Source organism: Triticum aestivum, chromosome 6D (assembly GCF_018294505.1).
Source record: "Triticum aestivum cultivar Chinese Spring chromosome 6D, IWGSC CS RefSeq v2.1, whole genome shotgun sequence".
NCBI lineage: Eukaryota > Viridiplantae > Streptophyta > Magnoliopsida > Poales > Poaceae > Triticum > Triticum aestivum.
The window spans coordinates 204,928,650-204,938,710 of NC_057811.1; the positions used below are offsets into that span (position 1 = coordinate 204,928,650).

General features: G+C 42.8%; 1 pseudogene; it reads right to left on the reverse strand.

Annotated features, from left to right (window-relative positions):
* Positions 1 to 5,011: 5,011 nt before the first annotated feature.
* Positions 5,012 to 8,500, reverse strand: LOC123141431 (ribosomal protein S3, mitochondrial-like; annotated as a pseudogene).
* Between the last annotated feature and the right edge of the window lie 1,561 nt (positions 8,501 to 10,061).

The window sequence follows — 10,061 nt, forward strand, 5'->3', positions numbered from 1 at the left end:
GGGTTAAATACTTTACCCTCAAAAATTGTAGCGATCCCCTATACTTGTGGGTTATCATTGCTCCGGCTCTGGGCCATCTGATCTTCGGGATGCAGAATAGGGGATCGCTTGCCAACCGTTAGTTAAGACCAGTGAAAACCCACGCTTGGTGAAGGAGAAGTTTAGTTTGGAGATCTAACAATTCCTTATGTCGTGTATCCTCGATTGATGCAGCCTCAAATGCTTCAATTGTAGATTTGAGTATTGAGCGAAAGGTTACACCACTTATTGGTTATGTATTACAGGCCAATCCTACTCCACTAGTACCAATAGGCGGCATAGGGGGAAAAGCACAACACCTAGGAATAAGAATCAACCACACAAAAAATATCTGAGAAATTACCCAGCAAGAAAACGTATGCGTGTGGGCGCAACGGATTTTGCTCCCGTGCGCTCATCCCTTGCTTGTTCTTTCGGACTAGCACTCTTTCCCTCTATTTGAAGTAGACTTCTCAACTCCACGAGTCAAACAAAATAAGGAGAAAGGCCCACTACTTCTTCATTAATGGCTTATTGATTTGATTGATCCCCCTTTCGTATTCATTCACCCTGAGGTGAGGTTGGAACAAGAGTTTTCATAAAATTCTTTAATGCAATTATGAACGGGCAGGCCTCTTGTGGATTCCTCCAACTCTATGAATGAAGGGGGGTATGAGGAAGGCCGATTTTCTTTCTATATGAAGATGAAAAAAGGATCAGGGTCAACCATTTCTTACTTTTGTTGAGTATGACTGAATGAGGAAGAGCTCCTTATGTGGTATCACTTTACCACCATCTGAAATGTGCGAAACTCTGTTTGGTGGAAGCCATTCCATGAATATTCTCCCTTCTCTTACGTGAAATTCCCCTCTTTCAGTAAGCATCCAGTATCTCAGCAAATGAATAATTTCTCTAAGCTTATCATGTAGCTTATACGTCGTTTGAAAGCCGCTCCAAGGATCCAACGAATAGCTAAGGTTTATTGATGATCCCTAGCTACAATCCCAGGAACATCATAAATAGTACCTGTGACTACTACTTTGACCACTTCGCATATTGGCTTTGTATTATCTACATCGTCAACCATAAGTTTTATTACATCGCGTTCAGTTCGAGCTAGGCGGTGAAAAGTTTTATAAACAATAGCACGAACTCTCGTTCTTTTACCATCGATCATGCGAAAGTTTACCAATTTCTTAATATATGTTTGCTCACCATCAAAGTCCCCCATATAGCTGAGGATTTCCAAGCAATTGGAAGCTGCTTTTGATGACGCGGACAATAAATTGATATTACGCGATCGTTACTGTCCATCTTTTTCAGCTCTGCTCCCGAAAAGAGAAAGCAAAGGAGACTGATCTTGACGTCGGCATTGGTTTTTCCAACGAAAAACAAGAACATTCTTTCACCCCTTCCATGAAAAAATGCTAGTTGCCTTGTAACGCATACACTGGAGCGTTTGTCCCATCGACGAAGGCCACTATACGTGTTTTCTGAAGAACAACTTTATCTTATAACCAAACATCGCAAAGACAGAAAGGAGTATCCTGAACGTAAGGCCAATGGCTAGCATACTTCGCTGAACACTCACGATATTCAGCTAAAGTTGGATGCATATTATATTATATTATATCTTGCCTTGGTAGAGCGAAATTTTGAACCCAACACAAGCAACTCTCCTGGTTTAGCGATATTGATGGGTTCCAGCCTCATTCCACTAGCCCTAAAAGCATTCTAAATATATAAAAGAGGGGGAATGGATTCTACAAGAAAAGGCGGGCAAAGGTAGTTTAGGGGTCAATTCTTGGAGCATGTAGCTCATTTATAAGTCCCCAACCCATCTCGTGCTCGTGTTGGACGCGATCGAATCTTGCGGCCGGATAGAGCAATGGAATCATTGAGTCGTATGAAAAGAGGGCTCTTCTTTTTAATCTAAACCCAACACAAAGTCAGATAGAAACATATGGCGCTCCTAAAGTCGATTGGATACTTTCTTTTTTATTGAATTAAGCTAAGTCGTGGACTTTCTCACATGGAGAACTCCTTCTTATGAGCTCATGGACTTGATCAATGCTAGTTCAAGTGCACGTCATATTAGGAAATTAGTTCATAAATTCGTTTATTTGCCAACGAAGAAGCCTTGCGCTACTCGGAAAGTATTGACTAGAGGGGGGCGTGTGGATCCACACTCCTAGCCATTCTCACAATGGGATAATAAAGCAAAAAAGACCATGAGAAGAGATTACAACATCCAGAACGAAGCGTGTCAAGCCAACCTTCCCTCACTATGAAAAGGCAACATCCTGCGTACTCCTTGGCTTTGACCTCATATTCATTACTTGCTAGGGAAGTAGTTTACATAACTGTCATAGCTCCAACGCCATAATCTTGTTAGTCAGCAAAGTAGCTAGCCTAAATAAGGAGTTTACAATCGCTTGACTATAAAGTGAAGACGGGATAATGGGAGATTGCTTGAGTAGGATCAGTAAGGGATTACCCGCGGGCAGGGTGAAAGAGCTTTCATTAATAGTATGAACTAGTGGATCAGCAAGACAGCTAGAGCTCCTTAAAGGAAAGGAAAAATCCAATTCTATATTATATCAAACTATAAAGCAAAGATGAGGAAGTTGTGCCTTTACTCGCTCGAATTAGAGGAAAAAGGGCATATGTAGCAGTAACAACTTTTCCTTCAATAGTAAGCAGGAAATGCGAATAGGAGAAGGGTAGAAGCAGCGATCCGCGCATTTCCTTATTTCACAACGGATTTGACTTGTTAGAGAAATCATTTCTTAGGTACGCTACATTCTTTGAAGAAAGAGTAGGTTCTACTATTTAAGACTTAGAGGAAGTGATTTCCGGGAACAAGCAGGCCAAGCCAATCAATAAGGAAAGCCTGTCAAGCAAGGAAGTCACCAAGCAAACCTTTAATAAGCATCTCTAACGCAGTCACTTCTCTATAGAAACTAAAAACCTGCAGTCAAGACTAGTCACATTAGTGAAACAAGTGATTCGCTGACATTCAATTCAAATAGAAAGAGTAGTCACAGCTGCGACAAGGTGCTCTAAGAGGAAGGAGTTGACTTACTTTCAATTCCTAATACAGCAAGAGCGGATTTTTTTCATGTAGCATTTCTACCCCTACAGGATTTCCCATCTTAACCGAGAATGGGTGCCCACCTTGTACGTACCGAGAATGGTTGGATCCCACCCCATATAAAGTAGCCTTAAATTCATTCCTCTACAATCTAGAGTAGTCCGAACATGTACCGCGATCTGGACGGACAAAGAATGGCGTACACTTGAGTGACCCCCTTTTCTGTGACCACCACCAAATTCAAAAGAAGAGGTGACATCACCCTGAAAAAGTCCTTTGTTGCTCTTAAAATATGGGCCAACCTCTCCATTAATATTGATACTCACTTCATCTCCTTCTACCACTTATTTAATCCAACCTCTGCACTTCTCACTAAAGAAAACCCTTTTAAAGCAAAACCTCTTGTAGAAAATTCCAGTTCACCCTGACATATGCTTTTTCAAAGTCTAGCTTTAGTATGACCCCCTCTTGTTTAGTCCTCCTAAGCTCATGAAACACCTCATGGATAGTGACCACCCCATCTAAAATATTTCTGTTTTTCATAAATGCCATCTGACTCTTACTCACCACCTTAGCTGCAACTCTCTCAAGCCTATTTTCAGTACTTTACTCACAATTTTGTAACAAACATAATATAAACATATTGGCCAATATTGCTTGATAGTTGTAGCATCTTTCATTTTAGGAATCAGAGTAACCACCCCATAATTAAGTCTTCTAAGTTGCAACTCCTCAGCATGCGTTTGATCAACCTCAGTTCCCAGAAAATAACTGAGAGAAAATCAATCTCACATCTTGAATTGCTCACTCAACTTTTTCTTAACAAAAGCAATGTACTTTTGCTCATCTCCAGTGATCAACATATCATCAACATAGAGAAGAAGCAAGGTACGACCGCGGTCAGATGTATGAGTGAAAAGTGCAGGGTCATGCTCACTAGAAGAGAAACCAGCAGCTTGAACCACAGAGCTTAACTGCTCAAACCAAGCATGAGGTGGTTAATTTTTTTCCGATATAGGGCGTTTTGAAGGCGACAAACATGACCATCAGGAACTTCAATACCCAGAGGTGGCTGCACATAGAAAAAACTCATGTAGATCACCATGAAGGAAAGCATTTTTGACATCCATTTGAGAGATTTGCCAAGATCGAGCTGCAGCCACATCAATCAGAGTACGAACAGAAATTGAAACAACATAACCATACTATCTATTTACGATAATTTGATTGCTGACAACACGACAACATCACGCTTCTCTTTCTTATTCTTATTTATATAGTTGTCACTTTATTGGGCCGGAAAAGTGACACCGTCACGTCTCAGGGTCGTATGCCTAGAACAAGAAGGGTCGTCGTACAATTTTGGCTATTGCAAAAAAGAAGGAGGCGAGCTCGCTATCCCTCTTTATCTTTCCACTTCCCTCATTCAAGAACAAACACTTCGCCAAATTCTTTTGAGTCCCGGCCTAGTCTTTCCCCACTAACCAATTACGTTATGACCACTGAACAAACTTGGTTGACGAATAAGGTTTATGCGCCGCTAATCTAGCGGCTTGTCGAGCATTTGACAAACTCACACCATCCATTTCAAATGGGATTTGTCCCATGGACACACGAGCAATCCAACCCGTCGGATTTGCTTTTCCTCTTCCCATTCAAACTTCTGCGGGTTTCCCCATAGTGGGAAGATCTGCGAGAACTCTTACCCATATCTTACAATTTCTTCAGAATTGTCCGCTCATAGCACGATGGAATTGTCCGATTGTAGCCCGACGTGCTGCGTCAATGTCTCGATATGTAAGACGACCAGCTCTAGAACTTTTGGTGCCATATCTTCCAAAACCAAGTTGTGTACCATCCGGTTCGTGACCCCTACTGCATCTGCATTTAAAATATTTACTATATTTCGTACGTTTCGGATATAGCTCGTCCCTTCTTATTTGGACTATATGAGATCCGCAATTTCACACCTGAAATTCCCATTACGAGTAGATACTTCCATAGGAGCATAATCGATTTTCTAGTTAAATACATTACAAGATGTTTTTCCATACTTTCCGCATTCAGTTCTAGCTATTTGTGCACCCCCTAATTGACCAGAACAACAAATATGTATCCTATCAAACCCCTTTTGGCATTATTAATGTAATATCCTTCACTATTTTACTAAAAATGGAACAAAATGAGATTGGATTGTTCCTTAGTTGAAAAGAGATGTCTTGAGCAATCAGAGAAGCACTTTGATAAATAGATTTGATCTTTACCGACTCAAGTAAGGTATGAGTGTTTGTTCTATTAGACAAAAAAGATCGCATTTTTTGCACTTCGTTCAAATAAGAGTTGTACCCGTACGGAATTATCCTCTTTCTCAGTATGATCTCTATCATCATCTCTATTCCCTTTATCAATTTGCCTATCCTACCTAGGTCTATGAATTTCCCTATCAATTCCATTACTTTATCCTTACCCATGAGGTTCCTACATTTGATCCTAAATTCAGCTAGGAGTTGTTTCCAGGCATACTCAAAAAGGGTTATTATACACCCCAACCCCATCCCTTGGAAAAAAGAAGGTAGCATCGAAGAAAGGAAAGAGCGATATGGTGGTTTTTGTTGTTCCCGCGAAGCGAAGATCTTTCGCTTGGCGAATGAAGTGGATCAACCTCTTTTTGGCTCGGGCCAAACACTTTTTCTCGCTGGTAGAGCTTTCTAAAAAAAGCGATGCGAGAGCGTATTCTCTTATCTAAGCTTCCGCCCTTCGCTCCCCACAGCGTACATGGTTCAGCCACACCTGGTGCCACGAAATGATTGAGAACTTGGACGGGGTCGAAATGCATTTTATTCTTAGTATTACAAAAGTATTGCATGACCAAATATTTCAAGGAGGCGTGCATAGTGGGGAGGGTCCTTTTTCGTAGATGACTCGTCGGGCCGTTAGAACGGGACTTCTTTGGTAAAAATAACTTGATTCTATTACTTTTTAGTAAGGAGGCGGCATTTCCTATAAGGAAAGGGATGACATTTACAAGCCTGGCGTACTGAGGCCGCTTGAAGGGCCCGCTCACCCGAAGTGATTTAGAAAAATTCTTCTTTCTCGATGGTGATCGGTCGTGGTATCCATAACATTGCATCTTTTTCGGCCAAATCCAGATTTCGTTTTGCTTCTCCTGGTCGATTGACTCGACTCTTTTCCCTGCCCCCAACCTTTCACTTCGTTTCGTTCTTCCTTTGTACCCTCGCTTGAATGAAGACACCCGATCGGAACGACTTACCCAAATGTCGGCCACCAGCCCTTTTCCTATAGTACGGGTCTTGATTTCTTGCCTTGTTTTTGTTTTAGTCGTGGTGATCACCAGGGAAGAAAGAAATGAATGAATTTCCTTTTGGGAAAATGTAGAATAATACACCTACCGAGACGAAAGCCAACGGCGAGTTTCGTAGGTGGACGTATCGAACTAAAATAAGATCTAAGATTGACATCTTAATAAAATGATTTACCATAATAATAAATAGAGTAATGGTGACAGAGCTGTGGGAAGAGCCGCTTATTTTTTGTGGCGGGGGCTTCCATTCACGTGCGCAGACTACATACACGTGCTCTCTGAACCGTGCTAGATAGTCACCCATCACACGGCTCTCAAACGCAACCTGTGGTTGATCCTGGAGGACAAAGCAAAGTCAAAGTGCTTGATCCTTTGCCCCATACTTTGAGATCTTCCTCTCCGCCGATCAAGCAGCAACGAAGCTGGTGAGAGGCTTAGCTTAAGCCTCTAACATTCGGTTCGGATAAGTAAATTCCTTTTGGTCGGTTTGCTCAGGTGGTCTTCCCTTATTTTCCCTAACGTTTAGAGTTATTCTGTTTGATAAAGGAGCACCACCAAGTCCACTAGGGGCACCCTAGATGAATAAGAAATGGACAGCTGAGGTCAGGCTTGCATGAAAAAAGAAGATAATAAGTTAGATGTACACACCTGAGGTTGGTAAGAACAGAAGGACAATGCCCCCCTCACTGGGCCCATTAGTGAAAGCAATTGCTACTTAATCGTAGGTTTTCTTTCGTGGAATAGGTGGTTGTCATTTTCAAGTAAACGCCCCGCCCCCTTTCTTTGCCTGTCGGCCGCCTAGCTCGTTATTCTTTGAGATCAGGATAGAGTCTCGCTTCGGGGCGGGGGAAGCATGGATTCGATAGATCTATCAAATACATGCTGTAGGCAGCAAGCGTAGGCTAAAAAGGCAATAGTCTAACGTTGGGGTAGGGCGCGCCAAAACAACTGGGGCCCCGGAGGGGTCAGTACAAAAGTACTATATTCTTTCCACTTACTTTCATTGGCTAGCTGCCTTTTGTAGCGAGCGTACTCTGATCCTCTTCTACGAATCTATAACTCTCTTTACTGAGCGAGACTTCATCTATATCCCTAAAAGTGGATTTGGATTCCCATCTATTCTTTGAATGACAGCTTCAACTAGGTTCCACCTTAGAGAGGGTTTTCGGTTTGAATCAAGATAGGGTCAGGGGTGCGTCGGAACGGTAGCTGCTTAGTCTCATCCGAGAGTCCAATCTCTTTGTACTGTGCTTGCTTTTGTGTCTTTGAATAAAAAACAAAGAAGGGGGTCGATTTAGGCTACTTCACTTCCACTGCATAGCTGCGCTATCAGGTACTATGAGCCCTCTGCCCAATGCATCTAACCAGCTCGCGTGGTTCACCGGTTCCACCGACAACTCTCATTTATTGAAGCAAAGCATTGTGTGGCGTCGAGCGAGAAAGGTCTCTTTTTTGGTCTATTCACTGATCTGAAATGAAACTTAGCACCTGTTTTTTTATTGATTCATGGGGCTAGGTGTTCGCATAATCAGTCTATCTGAACCGTAGACGCACTTTTCAAATCAGTGACGGCCTCTCCAGCAGAGCTGGGCACCAGGGCCCTGGATGCGCTAGCGATCGGCACTAGGGGAGTAATTGCGCAGGTTTCTTGGCCTGGTATCCTTATCCTCACGTTCATGATATCTACATTCAACAGTGCCCCGGAGACACGGTCGAAGCACGCCCGCCCCGTGTGCATCTTTCACGACATGCTCTGGTCCCGGGTTTCTTCATGTGGTCTTCTAGCGTTAGAAGAAGTCGTGTCCCTCCCGGACAACTGCAACGTCCTCTCACACCTTTTTTGGGGGGACAAACAAAGATCAGGAAAAGACGGACCGAACCCATTCGGTGTCTTTCGTGGTCCCCCTCACTGAACCGACTTGGATCTGAACTACGATTCAGATCAAGTCTTACCGAAATTGGATTTCCTTTTCGTGCCATATGTCGCTTAGACTTTACTTTTTCCCCTTTCCGCCCTTTCCTCTATTTGTTCGATACGGTCTTCGTTTTATTCTAATTCTAAACCCATTGTCATCCACAGTTTCCTTGTCAACGCGAAGGGGCCAGCATCCCCCAAACCAAAGTCTGAGATCAGAACTCATACCGCGGTTGTGGCTTGAAGGCCGCATGCATGTTCTTCAATATTTAGAGAGTATGTGTTAGTACGAGATAGCGCTATCAACTTATTTCATATTTCTCGATGATTAGGACAAAATTGTATCCCTTAGGAACCGTACATGCACCTTTGTTTGGATGCCGATCTAATATTGTTACAATACGAAATACTTGAAGGCCACACACTATTGACTCACCTACATTTTATGCTCCCACCCTTTTGTAGAAAAAGCCTCTGCCTCTGGGGAAGTGTTCACATCAACTCCAATTTGGATGGAGCTTCTCGATGGGTTAGAGCGTTTGTGAACCAAAAAGGGGAAAACCCCATCCTTCAAAGTAGTGAAGTGAGCTAGTACAGTAAGACAATAGGTCTCATGGGCCAAGCCTGCTATCAGGTAGTGAGTGGGAATCAATCCTAAAAGAGAGAAGGTCTAGTGCTCTCAGAAAATATTTGATTCGCCGAAAAAATGGCTTTATCAAACCAATCCATGTTCAGAAGCCTTCCATCAAAAGTCAGTGGTCTAGGCCGCTTTCCTTGACTTTGAGTTTGATCTCATTCTTCTTCCCGGCACAAAAGGAGGGTAGACTTCATCTAAACACATGGGTTCTTTTGCTTCCTTCAAAGAACTCGTCTTTGAGCCTCTAAAAAGAAGGGCATAGTATCCCAGCCACCTAGACCACCTAAAAGGAAGGAATTGGTATTTAGCTTTGAGTGATCCAATCATTGGTGAATGGGTTCATTAAGGTAGAAGGAAAGGGCCCCTCCCGACCTGGCAAATTCACAGGAGGAAAGACTGGCGCCGATCAGGGAAAGCGAACCCTTCAGTACATCACGTTCAGCCTTCCCTCAAAATCCCATTTGTTTTATTGAGGAATCAGTCTTGATCCTCTAAAGGCTCTTCTCCATCTATAACTCAAAGTCCATCTGTCTCTCGTCGAAGCGCTTTAGAGTGCCTAGAAGATCGAGCAAACGGGGTGCCAATGCTGTCCCAAGACAAGAACACGGTAGGTAGCTGCTTTAAAGAGGTTGGGAGACAGACTGGTGAATAATCTTCTTCTTGTTTTCTCCGGCCTAGAGCACTCTTTTTTTCAATCGTACGAAGAAACTCCGTGGAAAACCCAGCTATCAGTCCTATGAGATGGCTAACTCCCAACTCTCGATACATTCTTTAGAGTCGACCAAAGGACTTGTTGGTTTGGACATAGTTTCTTTGTTCTGGTGTTTCTGTTTTCCTCTCCCCCTTTTTCACTTAGTTTAGTTGGAATGGAAAGAGAACTTCCTTCAGTTTTTCTTTTTTTTTTGTGTGCCTGGTTCGGTCTCTCCGAGTCGATTAAGTGGGTCCTTCTTCTTTGTCCTAACTGATGAATGTCGAAACTGAAGATTGAATCAAGTGGAGTCTGGATTCCTATGTTTGTACCAACTCAAATGATTGATGAATTGGATCTTGAGTATGCTCACTTCGCTACTCAGCA